This window comes from Osmerus eperlanus, chromosome 4 (genome assembly GCF_963692335.1).
Source record: "Osmerus eperlanus chromosome 4, fOsmEpe2.1, whole genome shotgun sequence".
Lineage (NCBI taxonomy): Eukaryota > Metazoa > Chordata > Actinopteri > Osmeriformes > Osmeridae > Osmerus > Osmerus eperlanus.
In genome coordinates, this window is record NC_085021.1 from 1,582,576 (window position 1) to 1,600,075 (window position 17,500).

Below are 17,500 nucleotides of genomic sequence, written 5' to 3' on the forward strand. Positions count from 1 at the left end.
CCAGCGAAATCCCACGTTCGGGCGAATAACTGTGAATTTTAAGCCCCCGTTTCTCTCAAGCTGGAAACGTGCATTCAAAGCTGGGAAAAGGTGCTCATTGACAGGCATCTCCACTTCGGGACCTCGTAGCACCTTCACCCGGGTGGCGTTGGAAAGGTCTGGGCGAGGGGGACACGGGGAGGTCAGGCTCGCCACGCGCACGCGCTTCCCCGCGAAACGGGAGCCCAGACAAAACTTTAAACGGACCCACCGAGCTGGGGACGGCTTTTTCCGGGGAGATAACCGCGCACACCGCTGCCCCCCGTCCCAACTTGAATTTAGAAACCGTCCCCAGCGAAATCCCACGTTCGGGCGAATAACTGTGAATTTTAAGCCCCCGTTTCTCTCAAGCTGGAAACGTGCATTCAAAGCTGGGAAAAGGTGCTCATTGACAGGCATCTCCACTTCGGGACCACGTAGCACCTTCACCCGGGTGGCGTTGGAAAGGTCTGGGCGAGGGGGACACGGGGAGGTCAGGCTCGCCACGCGCACGCGCTTCCCCGCGAAACGGGAGCCCAAACAAAACTTTAAACGGACCCACCGAGCTGGGGACGGCTTTTTCCGGGAAGATAACCGCGCACACCGCTGCCCCCCGTCCCAACTTGAATTTAGAAACCGTCCCCAGCGAAATCCCACGTTCGGGCGCAAAACTGCACGTTTGGAGCCACATTTTGTCTGAAGCTGGAAACCTGCATTCAAAGCTGGGAAAAGGTGCTCATTGACAGGCATCTCCACTTCGGGACCTCGTAGCACCTTCACCCGGGTGGCGTTGGAAAGGTCTGGGCGAGGGGGACACGGGGAGGTCAGGCTCGCCACGCGCACGCGCTTCCCCGCGAAACGGGAGCCCAGACAAAACTTTAAACGGACCCACCGAGCTGGGGACGGCTTTTTCCGGGGAGATAACCGCGCACACCGCTGCCCCCCGTCCCAACTTGAATTTAGAAACCGTCCCCAGCGAAATCCCACGTTCGGGCGAATAACTGTGAATTTTAAGCCCCCGTTTCTCTCAAGCTGGAAACGTGCATTCAAAGCTGGGAAAAGGTGCTCATTGACAGGCATCTCCACTTCGGGACCACGTAGCACCTTCACCCGGGTGGCGTTGGAAAGGTCTGGGCGAGGGGGACACGGGGAGGTCAGGCTCGCCACGCGCACGCGCTTCCCCGCGAAACGGGAGCCCAAACAAAACTTTAAACGGACCCACCGAGCTGGGGACGGCTTTTTCCGGGAAGATAACCGCGCACACCGCTGCCCCCCGTCCCAACTTGAATTTAGAAACCGTCCCCAGCGAAATCCCACGTTCGGGCGCAAAACTGCACGTTTGGAGCCACATTTTGTCTGAAGCTGGAAACCTGCATTCAAAGCTGGGAAAAGGTGCTCATTGACAGGCATCTCCACTTCGGGACCTCGTAGCACCTTCACCCGGGTGGCGTTGGAAAGGTCTGGGCGAGGGGGACACGGGGAGGTCAGGCTCGCCACGCGCACGCGCTTCCCCGCGAAACGGGAGCCCAGACAAAACTTTAAACGGACCCACCGAGCTGGGGACGGCTTTTTCCGGGGAGATAACCGCGCACACCGCTGCCCCCCGTCCCAACTTGAATTTAGAAACCGTCCCCAGCGAAATCCCACGTTCGGGCGAATAACTGTGAATTTTAAGCCCCCGTTTCTCTCAAGCTGGAAACGTGCATTCAAAGCTGGGAAAAGGTGCTCATTGACAGGCATCTCCACTTCGGGACCACGTAGCACCTTCACCCGGGTGGCGTTGGAAAGGTCTGGGCGAGGGGGACACGGGGAGGTCAGGCTCGCCACGCGCACGCGCTTCCCCGCGAAACGGGAGCCCAAACAAAACTTTAAACGGACCCACCGAGCTGGGGACGGCTTTTTCCGGGAAGATAACCGCGCACACCGCTGCCCCCCGTCCCAACTTGAATTTAGAAACCGTCCCCAGCGAAATCCCACGTTCGGGCGCAAAACTGCACGTTTGGAGCCACATTTTGTCTGAAGCTGGAAACCTGCATTCAAAGCTGGGAAAAGGTGCTCATTGACAGGCATCTCCACTTCGGGACCTCGTAGCACCTTCACCCGGGTGGCGTTGGAAAGGTCTGGGCGAGGGGGACACGGGGAGGTCAGGCTCGCCACGCGCACGCGCTTCCCCGCGAAACGGGAGCCCAGACAAAACTTTAAACGGACCCACCGAGCTGGGGACGGCTTTTTCCGGGGAGATAACCGCGCACACCGCTGCCCCCCGTCCCAACTTGAATTTAGAAACCGTCCCCAGCGAAATCCCACGTTCGGGCGAATAACTGTGAATTTTAAGCCCCCGTTTCTCTCAAGCTGGAAACGTGCATTCAAAGCTGGGAAAAGGTGCTCATTGACAGGCATCTCCACTTCGGGACCACGTAGCACCTTCACCCGGGTGGCGTTGGAAAGGTCTGGGCGAGGGGGACACGGGGAGGTCAGGCTCGCCACGCGCACGCGCTTCCCCGCGAAACGGGAGCCCAAACAAAACTTTAAACGGACCCACCGAGCTGGGGACGGCTTTTTCCGGGAAGATAACCGCGCACACCGCTGCCCCCCGTCCCAACTTGAATTTAGAAACCGTCCCCAGCGAAATCCCACGTTCGGGCGCAAAACTGCACGTTTGGAGCCACATTTTGTCTGAAGCTGGAAACCTGCATTCAAAGCTGGGAAAAGGTGCTCATTGACAGGCATCTCCACTTCGGGACCTCGTAGCACCTTCACCCGGGTGGCGTTGGAAAGGTCTGGGCGAGGGGGACACGGGGAGGTCAGGCTCGCCACGCGCACGCGCTTCCCCGCGAAACGGGAGCCCAGACAAAACTTTAAACGGACCCACCGAGCTGGGGACGGCTTTTTCCGGGGAGATAACCGCGCACACCGCTGCCCCCCGTCCCAACTTGAATTTAGAAACCGTCCCCAGCGAAATCCCACGTTCGGGCGAATAACTGTGAATTTTAAGCCCCCGTTTCTCTCAAGCTGGAAACGTGCATTCAAAGCTGGGAAAAGGTGCTCATTGACAGGCATCTCCACTTCGGGACCACGTAGCACCTTCACCCGGGTGGCGTTGGAAAGGTCTGGGCGAGGGGGACACGGGGAGGTCAGGCTCGCCACGCGCACGCGCTTCCCCGCGAAACGGGAGCCCAAACAAAACTTTAAACGGACCCACCGAGCTGGGGACGGCTTTTTCCGGGAAGATAACCGCGCACACCGCTGCCCCCCGTCCCAACTTGAATTTAGAAACCGTCCCCAGCGAAATCCCACGTTCGGGCGCAAAACTGCACGTTTGGAGCCACATTTTGTCTGAAGCTGGAAACCTGCATTCAAAGCTGGGAAAAGGTGCTCATTGACAGGCATCTCCACTTCGGGACCTCGTAGCACCTTCACCCGGGTGGCGTTGGAAAGGTCTGGGCGAGGGGGACACGGGGAGGTCAGGCTCGCCACGCGCACGCGCTTCCCCGCGAAACGGGAGCCCAGACAAAACTTTAAACGGACCCACCGAGCTGGGGACGGCTTTTTCCGGGGAGATAACCGCGCACACCGCTGCCCCCCGTCCCAACTTGAATTTAGAAACCGTCCCCAGCGAAATCCCACGTTCGGGCGCAAAACTGCACGTTTGGAGCCACATTTTGTCTGAAGCTGGAAACCTGCATTCAAAGCTGGGAAAAGGTGCTCATTGACAGGCATCTCCACTTCGGGACCTCGTAGCACCTTCACCCGGGTGGCGTTGGAAAGGTCTGGGCGAGGGGGACACGGGGAGGTCAGGCTCGCCACGCGCACGCGCTTCCCCGCGAAACGGGAGCCCAAACAAAACTTTAAACAGAGCTACCGAATTGGGGATCATCAATCCTGGGAAAATAACCACACACACCGCTGCCCCCCGTGCCAACTTGAATTTAGAAACCGTCCCCAGCGAAATCCCACGTTCGGGCGCAAAACTGCACGTTTGGAGCCACATTTTGTCTGAAGCTGGAAACGTGCATTCAAAGCTGGGAAAAGGTGCTCATTGACAGGCATCTCCACTTCGGGACCTCGTAGCACCTTCACCCGGGTGGCGTTGGAAAGGTCTGGGCGAGGGGGACACGGGGAGGTCAGGCTCGCCACGCGCACGCGCTTCCCCGCGAAACGGGAGCCCAAACAAAACTTTAAACGGACCCACCGAGCTGGGGACGGCTTTTTCCGGGAAGATAACCGCGCACACCGCTGCCCCCCGTCCCAACTTGAATTTAGAAACCGTCCCCAGCGAAATCCCACGTTCGGGCGCAAAACTGCACGTTTGGAGCCACATTTTGTCTGAAGCTGGAAACCTGCATTCAAAGCTGGGAAAAGGTGCTCATTGACAGGCATCTCCACTTCGGGACCTCGTAGCACCTTCACCCGGGTGGCGTTGGAAAGGTCTGGGCGAGGGGGACACGGGGAGGTCAGGCTCGCCACGCGCACGCGCTTCCCCGCGAAACGGGAGCCCAGACAAAACTTTAAACGGACCCACCGAGCTGGGGACGGCTTTTTCCGGGGAGATAACCGCGCACACCGCTGCCCCCCGTCCCAACTTGAATTTAGAAACCGTCCCCAGCGAAATCCCACGTTCGGGCGAATAACTGTGAATTTTAAGCCCCCGTTTCTCTCAAGCTGGAAACGTGCATTCAAAGCTGGGAAAAGGTGCTCATTGACAGGCATCTCCACTTCGGGACCACGTAGCACCTTCACCCGGGTGGCGTTGGAAAGGTCTGGGCGAGGGGGACACGGGGAGGTCAGGCTCGCCACGCGCACGCGCTTCCCCGCGAAACGGGAGCCCAAACAAAACTTTAAACGGACCCACCGAGCTGGGGACGGCTTTTTCCGGGAAGATAACCGCGCACACCGCTGCCCCCCGTCCCAACTTGAATTTAGAAACCGTCCCCAGCGAAATCCCACGTTCGGGCGCAAAACTGCACGTTTGGAGCCACATTTTGTCTGAAGCTGGAAACCTGCATTCAAAGCTGGGAAAAGGTGCTCATTGACAGGCATCTCCACTTCGGGACCTCGTAGCACCTTCACCCGGGTGGCGTTGGAAAGGTCTGGGCGAGGGGGACACGGGGAGGTCAGGCTCGCCACGCGCACGCGCTTCCCCGCGAAACGGGAGCCCAGACAAAACTTTAAACGGACCCACCGAGCTGGGGACGGCTTTTTCCGGGGAGATAACCGCGCACACCGCTGCCCCCCGTCCCAACTTGAATTTAGAAACCGTCCCCAGCGAAATCCCACGTTCGGGCGCAAAACTGCACGTTTGGAGCCACATTTTGTCTGAAGCTGGAAACCTGCATTCAAAGCTGGGAAAAGGTGCTCATTGACAGGCATCTCCACTTCGGGACCTCGTAGCACCTTCACCCGGGTGGCGTTGGAAAGGTCTGGGCGAGGGGAACACGGGGAGGTCAGGCTCGCCACGCGCACGCGCTTCCCCGCGAAACGGGAGCCCAGACAAAACTTTAAACGGACCCACCGAATTGGGGATCATCAATCCTGGGAAAATAACCACACACACCGCTGCCCCCCGTCCCAACTTGAATTTAGAAACCGTCCCCAGCGAAATCCCACGTTCGGGCGCAAAACTGCACGTTTGGAGCCACATTTTGTCTGAAGCTGGAAACCTGCATTCAAAGCTGGGAAAAGGTGCTCATTGACAGGCATCTCCACTTCGGGACCTCGTAGCACCTTCACCCGGGTGGCGTTGGAAAGGTCTGGGCGAGGGGAACACGGGGAGGTCAGGCTCGCCACGCGCACGCGCTTCCCCGCGAAACGGGAGCCCAGACAAAACTTTAAACGGACCCACCGAATTGGGGATCATCAATCCTGGGAAAATAACCACACACACCGCTGCCCCCCGTCCCAACTTGAATTTAGAAACCGTCCCCAGCGAAATCCCACGTTCGGGCGCAAAACTGCACGTTTGGAGCCACATTTTGTCTGAAGCTGGAAACCTGCATTCAAAGCTGGGAAAAGGTGCTCATTGACAGGCATCTCCACTTCGGGACCTCGTAGCACCTTCACCCGGGTGGCGTTGGAAAGGTCTGGGCGAGGGGAACACGGGGAGGTCAGGCTCGCCACGCGCACGCGCTTCCCCGCGAAACGGGAGCCCAGACAAAACTTTAAACGGACCCACCGAGCTGGGGACGGCTTTTTCCGGGAAGATAACCACGCACACCGCTGCCCCCCGTCCCAACTTGAATTTAGAAACCGTCCCCAGCGAAATCCCACGTTCGGGCGCAAAACTGCACGTTTGGAGCCACATTTTGTCTGAAGCTGGAAACGTGCATTCAAAGCTGGGAAAAGGTGCTCATTGACAGGCATCTCCACTTCGGGACCTCGTAGCACCTTCACCCGGGTGGCGTTGGAAAGGTCTGGGCGAGGGGGACACGGGGAGGTCAGGCTCGCCACGCGCACGCGCTTCCCCGCGAAACGGGAGCCCAAACAAAACTTTAAACAGAGCTACCGAATTGGGGATCATCAATCCTGGGAAAATAACCACACACACCGCTGCCCCCCGTGCCAACTTGAATTTAGAAACCGTCCCCAGCGAAATCCCACGTTCGGGCGCAAAACTGCACGTTTGGAGCCACATTTTGTCTGAAGCTGGAAACCTGCATTCAAAGCTGGGAAAAGGTGCTCATTGACAGGCATCTCCACTTCGGGACCTCGTAGCACCTTCACCCGGGTGGCGTTGGAAAGGTCTGGGCGAGGGGAACACGGGGAGGTCAGGCTCGCCACGCGCACGCGCTTCCCCGCGAAACGGGAGCCCAGACAAAACTTTAAACGGACCCACCGAGCTGGGGACGGCTTTTTCCGGGAAGATAACCACGCACACCGCTGCCCCCCGTCCCAACTTGAATTTAGAAACCGTCCCCAGCGAAATCCCACGTTCGGGCGCAAAACTGCACGTTTGGAGCCACATTTTGTCTGAAGCTGGAAACGTGCATTCAAAGCTGGGAAAAGGTGCTCATTGACAGGCATCTCCACTTCGGGACCTCGTAGCACCTTCACCCGGGTGGCGTTGGAAAGGTCTGGGCGAGGGGGACACGGGGAGGTCAGGCTCGCCACGCGCACGCGCTTCCCCGCGAAACGGGAGCCCAAACAAAACTTTAAACAGAGCTACCGAATTGGGGATCATCAATCCTGGGAAAATAACCACACACACCGCTGCCCCCCGTGCCAACTTGAATTTAGAAACCGTCCCCAGCGAAATCCCACGTTCGGGCGCAAAACTGCACGTTTGGAGCCACATTTTGTCTGAAGCTGGAAACGTGCATTCAAAGCTGGGAAAAGGTGCTCATTGACAGGCATCTCCACTTCGGGACCTCGTAGCACCTTCACCCGGGTGGCGTTGGAAAGGTCTGGGCGAGGGGAACACGGGGAGGTCAGGCTCGCCACGCGCACGCGCTTCCCCGCGAAACGGGAGCCCAGACAAAACTTTAAACGGACCCACCGAGCTGGGGACGGCTTTTTCCGGGAAGATAACCACGCACACCGCTGCCCCCCGTCCCAACTTGAATTTAGAAACCGTCCCCAGCGAAATCCCACGTTCGGGCGCAAAACTGCACGTTTGGAGCCACATTTTGTCTGAAGCTGGAAACGTGCATTCAAAGCTGGGAAAAGGTGCTCATTGACAGGCATCTCCACTTCGGGACCTCGTAGCACCTTCACCCGGGTGGCGTTGGAAAGGTCTGGGCGAGGGGGACACGGGGAGGTCAGGCTCGCCACGCGCACGCGCTTCCCCGCGAAACGGGAGCCCAAACAAAACTTTAAACAGAGCTACCGAATTGGGGATCATCAATCCTGGGAAAATAACCACACACACCGCTGCCCCCCGTGCCAACTTGAATTTAGAAACCGTCCCCAGCGAAATCCCACGTTCGGGCGCAAAACTGCACGTTTGGAGCCACATTTTGTCTGAAGCTGGAAACCTGCATTCAAAGCTGGGAAAAGGTGCTCATTGACAGGCATCTCCACTTCGGGACCTCGTAGCACCTTCACCCGGGTGGCGTTGGAAAGGTCTGGGCGAGGGGAACACGGGGAGGTCAGGCTCGCCACGCGCACGCGCTTCCCCGCGAAACGGGAGCCCAGACAAAACTTTAAACGGACCCACCGAATTGGGGATCATCAATCCTGGGAAAATAACCACACACACCGCTGCCCCCCGTCCCAACTTGAATTTAGAAACCGTCCCCAGCGAAATCCCACGTTCGGGCGCAAAACTGCACGTTTGGAGCCACATTTTGTCTGAAGCTGGAAACGTGCATTCAAAGCTGGGAAAAGGTGCTCATTGACAGGCATCTCCACTTCGGGACCTCGTAGCACCTTCACCCGGGTGGCGTTGGAAAGGTCTGGGCGAGGGGGACACGGGGAGGTCAGGCTCGCCACGCGCACGCGCTTCCCCGCGAAACGGGAGCCCAGACAAAACTTTAAACGGACCCACCGAGCTGGGGACGGCTTTTTCCGGGGAGATAACCGCGCACACCGCTGCCCCCCGTCCCAACTTGAATTTAGAAACCGTCCCCAGCGAAATCCCACGTTCGGGCGCAAAACTGCACGTTTGGAGCCACATTTTGTCTGAAGCTGGAAACCTGCATTCAAAGCTGGGAAAAGGTGCTCATTGACAGGCATCTCCACTTCGGGACCTCGTAGCACCTTCACCCGGGTGGCGTTGGAAAGGTCTGGGCGAGGGGAACACGGGGAGGTCAGGCTCGCCACGCGCACGCGCTTCCCCGCGAAACGGGAGCCCAGACAAAACTTTAAACGGACCCACCGAATTGGGGATCATCAATCCTGGGAAAATAACCACACACACCGCTGCCCCCCGTCCCAACTTGAATTTAGAAACCGTCCCCAGCGAAATCCCACGTTCGGGCGCAAAACTGCACGTTTGGAGCCACATTTTGTCTGAAGCTGGAAACCTGCATTCAAAGCTGGGAAAAGGTGCTCATTGACAGGCATCTCCACTTCGGGACCTCGTAGCACCTTCACCCGGGTGGCGTTGGAAAGGTCTGGGCGAGGGGAACACGGGGAGGTCAGGCTCGCCACGCGCACGCGCTTCCCCGCGAAACGGGAGCCCAAACAAAACTTTAAACGGACCCACCGAGCTGGGGACGGCTTTTTCCGGGAAGATAACCACGCACACCGCTGCCCCCCGTCCCAACTTGAATTTAGAAACCGTCCCCAGCGAAATCCCACGTTCGGGCGCAAAACTGCACGTTTGGAGCCACATTTTGTCTGAAGCTGGAAACGTGCATTCAAAGCTGGGAAAAGGTGCTCATTGACAGGCATCTCCACTTCGGGACCTCGTAGCACCTTCACCCGGGTGGCGTTGGAAAGGTCTGGGCGAGGGGGACACGGGGAGGTCAGGCTCGCCACGCGCACGCGCTTCCCCGCGAAACGGGAGCCCAAACAAAACTTTAAACAGAGCTACCGAATTGGGGATCATCAATCCTGGGAAAATAACCACACACACCGCTGCCCCCCGTGCCAACTTGAATTTAGAAACCGTCCCCAGCGAAATCCCACGTTCGGGCGCAAAACTGCACGTTTGGAGCCACATTTTGTCTGAAGCTGGAAACCTGCATTCAAAGCTGGGAAAAGGTGCTCATTGACAGGCATCTCCACTTCGGGACCTCGTAGCACCTTCACCCGGGTGGCGTTGGAAAGGTCTGGGCGAGGGGGACACGGGGAGGTCAGGCTCGCCACGCGCACGCGCTTCCCCGCGAAACGGGAGCCCAGACAAAACTTTAAACGGACCCACCGAGCTGGGGACGGCTTTTTCCGGGGAGATAACCGCGCACACCGCTGCCCCCCGTCCCAACTTGAATTTAGAAACCGTCCCCAGCGAAATCCCACGTTCGGGCGCAAAACTGCACGTTTGGAGCCACATTTTGTCTGAAGCTGGAAACCTGCATTCAAAGCTGGGAAAAGGTGCTCATTGACAGGCATCTCCACTTCGGGACCTCGTAGCACCTTCACCCGGGTGGCGTTGGAAAGGTCTGGGCGAGGGGAACACGGGGAGGTCAGGCTCGCCACGCGCACGCGCTTCCCCGCGAAACGGGAGCCCAGACAAAACTTTAAACGGACCCACCGAATTGGGGATCATCAATCCTGGGAAAATAACCACACACACCGCTGCCCCCCGTCCCAACTTGAATTTAGAAACCGTCCCCAGCGAAATCCCACGTTCGGGCGCAAAACTGCACGTTTGGAGCCACATTTTGTCTGAAGCTGGAAACCTGCATTCAAAGCTGGGAAAAGGTGCTCATTGACAGGCATCTCCACTTCGGGACCTCGTAGCACCTTCACCCGGGTGGCGTTGGAAAGGTCTGGGCGAGGGGAACACGGGGAGGTCAGGCTCGCCACGCGCACGCGCTTCCCCGCGAAACGGGAGCCCAGACAAAACTTTAAACGGACCCACCGAATTGGGGATCATCAATCCTGGGAAAATAACCACACACACCGCTGCCCCCCGTCCCAACTTGAATTTAGAAACCGTCCCCAGCGAAATCCCACGTTCGGGCGCAAAACTGCACGTTTGGAGCCACATTTTGTCTGAAGCTGGAAACCTGCATTCAAAGCTGGGAAAAGGTGCTCATTGACAGGCATCTCCACTTCGGGACCTCGTAGCACCTTCACCCGGGTGGCGTTGGAAAGGTCTGGGCGAGGGGAACACGGGGAGGTCAGGCTCGCCACGCGCACGCGCTTCCCCGCGAAACGGGAGCCCAAACAAAACTTTAAACGGACCCACCGAGCTGGGGACGGCTTTTTCCGGGAAGATAACCACGCACACCGCTGCCCCCCGTCCCAACTTGAATTTAGAAACCGTCCCCAGCGAAATCCCACGTTCGGGCGCAAAACTGCACGTTTGGAGCCACATTTTGTCTGAAGCTGGAAACGTGCATTCAAAGCTGGGAAAAGGTGCTCATTGACAGGCATCTCCACTTCGGGACCTCGTAGCACCTTCACCCGGGTGGCGTTGGAAAGGTCTGGGCGAGGGGGACACGGGGAGGTCAGGCTCGCCACGCGCACGCGCTTCCCCGCGAAACGGGAGCCCAAACAAAACTTTAAACAGAGCTACCGAATTGGGGATCATCAATCCTGGGAAAATAACCACACACACCGCTGCCCCCCGTGCCAACTTGAATTTAGAAACCGTCCCCAGCGAAATCCCACGTTCGGGCGCAAAACTGCACGTTTGGAGCCACATTTTGTCTGAAGCTGGAAACCTGCATTCAAAGCTGGGAAAAGGTGCTCATTGACAGGCATCTCCACTTCGGGACCTCGTAGCACCTTCACCCGGGTGGCGTTGGAAAGGTCTGGGCGAGGGGAACACGGGGAGGTCAGGCTCGCCACGCGCACGCGCTTCCCCGCGAAACGGGAGCCCAGACAAAACTTTAAACGGACCCACCGAGCTGGGGACGGCTTTTTCCGGGAAGATAACCACGCACACCGCTGCCCCCCGTCCCAACTTGAATTTAGAAACCGTCCCCAGCGAAATCCCACGTTCGGGCGCAAAACTGCACGTTTGGAGCCACATTTTGTCTGAAGCTGGAAACGTGCATTCAAAGCTGGGAAAAGGTGCTCATTGACAGGCATCTCCACTTCGGGACCTCGTAGCACCTTCACCCGGGTGGCGTTGGAAAGGTCTGGGCGAGGGGGACACGGGGAGGTCAGGCTCGCCACGCGCACGCGCTTCCCCGCGAAACGGGAGCCCAAACAAAACTTTAAACAGAGCTACCGAATTGGGGATCATCAATCCTGGGAAAATAACCACACACACCGCTGCCCCCCGTGCCAACTTGAATTTAGAAACCGTCCCCAGCGAAATCCCACGTTCGGGCGCAAAACTGCACGTTTGGAGCCACATTTTGTCTGAAGCTGGAAACGTGCATTCAAAGCTGGGAAAAGGTGCTCATTGACAGGCATCTCCACTTCGGGACCTCGTAGCACCTTCACCCGGGTGGCGTTGGAAAGGTCTGGGCGAGGGGAACACGGGGAGGTCAGGCTCGCCACGCGCACGCGCTTCCCCGCGAAACGGGAGCCCAGACAAAACTTTAAACGGACCCACCGAGCTGGGGACGGCTTTTTCCGGGAAGATAACCACGCACACCGCTGCCCCCCGTCCCAACTTGAATTTAGAAACCGTCCCCAGCGAAATCCCACGTTCGGGCGCAAAACTGCACGTTTGGAGCCACATTTTGTCTGAAGCTGGAAACGTGCATTCAAAGCTGGGAAAAGGTGCTCATTGACAGGCATCTCCACTTCGGGACCTCGTAGCACCTTCACCCGGGTGGCGTTGGAAAGGTCTGGGCGAGGGGGACACGGGGAGGTCAGGCTCGCCACGCGCACGCGCTTCCCCGCGAAACGGGAGCCCAAACAAAACTTTAAACAGAGCTACCGAATTGGGGATCATCAATCCTGGGAAAATAACCACACACACCGCTGCCCCCCGTGCCAACTTGAATTTAGAAACCGTCCCCAGCGAAATCCCACGTTCGGGCGCAAAACTGCACGTTTGGAGCCACATTTTGTCTGAAGCTGGAAACCTGCATTCAAAGCTGGGAAAAGGTGCTCATTGACAGGCATCTCCACTTCGGGACCTCGTAGCACCTTCACCCGGGTGGCGTTGGAAAGGTCTGGGCGAGGGGAACACGGGGAGGTCAGGCTCGCCACGCGCACGCGCTTCCCCGCGAAACGGGAGCCCAGACAAAACTTTAAACGGACCCACCGAATTGGGGATCATCAATCCTGGGAAAATAACCACACACACCGCTGCCCCCCGTCCCAACTTGAATTTAGAAACCGTCCCCAGCGAAATCCCACGTTCGGGCGCAAAACTGCACGTTTGGAGCCACATTTTGTCTGAAGCTGGAAACGTGCATTCAAAGCTGGGAAAAGGTGCTCATTGACAGGCATCTCCACTTCGGGACCTCGTAGCACCTTCACCCGGGTGGCGTTGGAAAGGTCTGGGCGAGGGGGACACGGGGAGGTCAGGCTCGCCACGCGCACGCGCTTCCCCGCGAAACGGGAGCCCAGACAAAACTTTAAACGGACCCACCGAGCTGGGGACGGCTTTTTCCGGGGAGATAACCGCGCACACCGCTGCCCCCCGTCCCAACTTGAATTTAGAAACCGTCCCCAGCGAAATCCCACGTTCGGGCGAATAACTGTGAATTTTAAGCCCCCGTTTCTCTCAAGCTGGAAACGTGCATTCAAAGCTGGGAAAAGGTGCTCATTGACAGGCATCTCCACTTCGGGACCACGTAGCACCTTCACCCGGGTGGCGTTGGAAAGGTCTGGGCGAGGGGGACACGGGGAGGTCAGGCTCGCCACGCGCACGCGCTTCCCCGCGAAACGGGAGCCCAAACAAAACTTTAAACGGACCCACCGAGCTGGGGACGGCTTTTTCCGGGAAGATAACCGCGCACACCGCTGCCCCCCGTCCCAACTTGAATTTAGAAACCGTCCCCAGCGAAATCCCACGTTCGGGCGCAAAACTGCACGTTTGGAGCCACATTTTGTCTGAAGCTGGAAACCTGCATTCAAAGCTGGGAAAAGGTGCTCATTGACAGGCATCTCCACTTCGGGACCTCGTAGCACCTTCACCCGGGTGGCGTTGGAAAGGTCTGGGCGAGGGGGACACGGGGAGGTCAGGCTCGCCACGCGCACGCGCTTCCCCGCGAAACGGGAGCCCAGACAAAACTTTAAACGGACCCACCGAGCTGGGGACGGCTTTTTCCGGGGAGATAACCGCGCACACCGCTGCCCCCCGTCCCAACTTGAATTTAGAAACCGTCCCCAGCGAAATCCCACGTTCGGGCGAATAACTGTGAATTTTAAGCCCCCGTTTCTCTCAAGCTGGAAACGTGCATTCAAAGCTGGGAAAAGGTGCTCATTGACAGGCATCTCCACTTCGGGACCACGTAGCACCTTCACCCGGGTGGCGTTGGAAAGGTCTGGGCGAGGGGGACACGGGGAGGTCAGGCTCGCCACGCGCACGCGCTTCCCCGCGAAACGGGAGCCCAAACAAAACTTTAAACGGACCCACCGAGCTGGGGACGGCTTTTTCCGGGAAGATAACCGCGCACACCGCTGCCCCCCGTCCCAACTTGAATTTAGAAACCGTCCCCAGCGAAATCCCACGTTCGGGCGCAAAACTGCACGTTTGGAGCCACATTTTGTCTGAAGCTGGAAACCTGCATTCAAAGCTGGGAAAAGGTGCTCATTGACAGGCATCTCCACTTCGGGACCTCGTAGCACCTTCACCCGGGTGGCGTTGGAAAGGTCTGGGCGAGGGGGACACGGGGAGGTCAGGCTCGCCACGCGCACGCGCTTCCCCGCGAAACGGGAGCCCAGACAAAACTTTAAACGGACCCACCGAGCTGGGGACGGCTTTTTCCGGGGAGATAACCGCGCACACCGCTGCCCCCCGTCCCAACTTGAATTTAGAAACCGTCCCCAGCGAAATCCCACGTTCGGGCGCAAAACTGCACGTTTGGAGCCACATTTTGTCTGAAGCTGGAAACCTGCATTCAAAGCTGGGAAAAGGTGCTCATTGACAGGCATCTCCACTTCGGGACCTCGTAGCACCTTCACCCGGGTGGCGTTGGAAAGGTCTGGGCGAGGGGAACACGGGGAGGTCAGGCTCGCCACGCGCACGCGCTTCCCCGCGAAACGGGAGCCCAGACAAAACTTTAAACGGACCCACCGAATTGGGGATCATCAATCCTGGGAAAATAACCGCACACACCGCTGCCCCCCGTCCCAACTTGAATTTAGAAACCGTCCCCAGCGAAATCCCACGTTCGGGCGCAAAACTGCACGTTTGGAGCCACATTTTGTCTGAAGCTGGAAACCTGCATTCAAAGCTGGGAAAAGGTGCTCATTGACAGGCATCTCCACTTCGGGACCTCGTAGCACCTTCACCCGGGTGGCGTTGGAAAGGTCTGGGCGAGGGGGACACGGGGAGGTCAGGCTCGCCACGCGCACGCGCTTCCCCGCGAAACGGGAGCCCAGACAAAACTTTAAACGGACCCACCGAATTGGGGATCATCAATCCTGGGAAAATAACCACACACACCGCTGCCCCCCGTGCCAACTTGAATTTAGAAACCGTCCCCAGCGAAATCCCACGTTCGGGCGCAAAACTGCACGTTTGGAGCCACATTTTGTCTGAAGCTGGAAACCTGCATTCAAAGCTGGGAAAAGGTGCTCATTGACAGGCATCTCCACTTCGGGACCTCGTAGCACCTTCACCCGGGTGGCGTTGGAAAGGTCTGGGCGAGGGGAACACGGGGAGGTCAGGCTCGCCACGCGCACGCGCTTCCCCGCGAAACGGGAGCCCAGACAAAACTTTAAACGGACCCACCGAGCTGGGGACGGCTTTTTCCGGGAAGATAACCACGCACACCGCTGCCCCCCGTCCCAACTTGAATTTAGAAACCGTCCCCAGCGAAATCCCACGTTCGGGCGCAAAACTGCACGTTTGGAGCCACATTTTGTCTGAAGCTGGAAACGTGCATTCAAAGCTGGGAAAAGGTGCTCATTGACAGGCATCTCCACTTCGGGACCTCGTAGCACCTTCACCCGGGTGGCGTTGGAAAGGTCTGGGCGAGGGGGACACGGGGAGGTCAGGCTCGCCACGCGCACGCGCTTCCCCGCGAAACGGGAGCCCAAACAAAACTTTAAACAGAGCTACCGAATTGGGGATCATCAATCCTGGGAAAATAACCACACACACCGCTGCCCCCCGTGCCAACTTGAATTTAGAAACCGTCCCCAGCGAAATCCCACGTTCGGGCGCAAAACTGCACGTTTGGAGCCACATTTTGTCTGAAGCTGGAAACCTGCATTCAAAGCTGGGAAAAGGTGCTCATTGACAGGCATCTCCACTTCGGGACCTCGTAGCACCTTCACCCGGGTGGCGTTGGAAAGGTCTGGGCGAGGGGAACACGGGGAGGTCAGGCTCGCCACGCGCACGCGCTTCCCCGCGAAACGGGAGCCCAGACAAAACTTTAAACGGACCCACCGAGCTGGGGACGGCTTTTTCCGGGAAGATAACCACGCACACCGCTGCCCCCCGTCCCAACTTGAATTTAGAAACCGTCCCCAGCGAAATCCCACGTTCGGGCGCAAAACTGCACGTTTGGAGCCACATTTTGTCTGAAGCTGGAAACGTGCATTCAAAGCTGGGAAAAGGTGCTCATTGACAGGCATCTCCACTTCGGGACCTCGTAGCACCTTCACCCGGGTGGCGTTGGAAAGGTCTGGGCGAGGGGGACACGGGGAGGTCAGGCTCGCCACGCGCACGCGCTTCCCCGCGAAACGGGAGCCCAAACAAAACTTTAAACGGACCCACCGAGCTGGGGACGGCTTTTTCCGGGAAGATAACCACGCACACCGCTGCCCCCCGTCCCAACTTGAATTTAGAAACCGTCCCCAGCGAAATCCCACGTTCGGGCGCAAAACTGCACGTTTGGAGCCACATTTTGTCTGAAGCTGGAAACGTGCATTCAAAGCTGGGAAAAGGTGCTCATTGACAGGCATCTCCACTTCGGGACCTCGTAGCACCTTCACCCGGGTGGCGTTGGAAAGGTCTGGGCGAGGGGGACACGGGGAGGTCAGGCTCGCCACGCGCACGCGCTTCCCCGCGAAACGGGAGCCCAAACAAAACTTTAAACAGAGCTACCGAATTGGGGATCATCAATCCTGGGAAAATAACCACACACACCGCTGCCCCCCGTGCCAACTTGAATTTAGAAACCGTCCCCAGCGAAATCCCACGTTCGGGCGCAAAACTGCACGTTTGGAGCCACATTTTGTCTGAAGCTGGAAACGTGCATTCAAAGCTGGGAAAAGGTGCTCATTGACAGGCATCTCCACTTCGGGACCTCGTAGCACCTTCACCCGGGTGGCGTTGGAAAGGTCTGGGCGAGGGGGACACGGGGAGGTCAGGCTCGCCACGCGCACGCGCTTCCCCGCGAAACGGGAGCCCAGACAAAACTTTAAACGGACCCACCGAGCTGGGGACGGCTTTTTCCGGGGAGATAACCGCGCACACCGCTGCCCCCCGTCCCAACTTGAATTTAGAAACCGTCCCCAGCGAAATCCCACGTTCGGGCGAATAACTGTGAATTTTAAGCCCCCGTTTCTCTCAAGCTGGAAACGTGCATTCAAAGCTGGGAACAAGGGCTTCATGTACAGGCATCCCCACTTAGGAACCTCGTAGCACCTTCACCCAGGGCTCGTTGGATAGGTATGCCCGAGGGGAACACGGGCACATCGAGACCCGCGGCCGCACGCGCATTTCCCCGACGCTGCGAGCGAAACAACATTTCAAACACGCCTACCGAAATGGGGACACTTTTTTCGGGGAAAATAACCGCACACACCGCTGCCCCTTGCCCTCACTTGAAGAACAAAACCATCCCCAGCAAAA